Source organism: Macaca mulatta, chromosome X (genome assembly GCF_049350105.2).
Source record: "Macaca mulatta isolate MMU2019108-1 chromosome X, T2T-MMU8v2.0, whole genome shotgun sequence".
Lineage (NCBI taxonomy): Eukaryota > Metazoa > Chordata > Mammalia > Primates > Cercopithecidae > Macaca > Macaca mulatta.
Window position 1 is genome coordinate 40148068 of NC_133426.1, and position 771 is coordinate 40148838.

A 771-nucleotide genomic window follows, 5' to 3' on the forward strand; every position below is an offset into this window, starting at 1 on the left:
AGAGAAAAATCAGGCCTGCCAAGTCGCAGGCCCCGCTGCCCCTCCTTGCCAGAGACTTTCCTTCTAGAGCTCAGCCTTGGGCTTCTGAGTGCATCCTAACAGAGTCCACATTCACAGAAACCCAAATAACTGTTCCACAAGGCAGAGGGCTGTGTGGGCCCTGCGAGAAAGGAGAGAGCATATAGGAAGGAGCTCACATCCTGCCAAGGGTAGCCAAGGAACCCAGTGTTCCAGCTGGGCCAAGAAGGACTGGTCAAAGTTGCTGTTCTGGTTAAGTAGCATGTGCAAAGGCCCTGGGGTGGGAAGATAAGGAACAGGTTCTGGGGCTGCTGAACAGCAAGGATGGGCTGGGAGGGCAGGGACAGATGAGGCCAGAACACAGGGTTAAAGCTGAATCAAAGGACAGTGGGATAACTGAGGCAGCCACAAGAAGGAAAATGGGGCTGGGGTGAAGAAAATGAAGCAGAGAGCTGAACCAAAGCCACAGCCCTGAGAAAGCGATGATGTAAGGGAAGGAAAGAGGCACTGGGGAGAGATATTTAGATGTAAATCTGACCAGACTAGATGTCCAGATTAGATTAGAGGGGAGGAGGTGGGATGGGTGGGTGAGTGGTTTTCCCTCTGAATATTTAGAAGCAGCTGTGTTTAAGGAGGCTTAAGGTGTTTACTCAGTGTCCTGGGACCAGAAAGAGACTCCAGAAAGCCTGGGGCCCGGCAGAGTTTGGGCCATGATGTCATTCACACAGGGAGTCTGGCTGCAGCCTGTCTGGG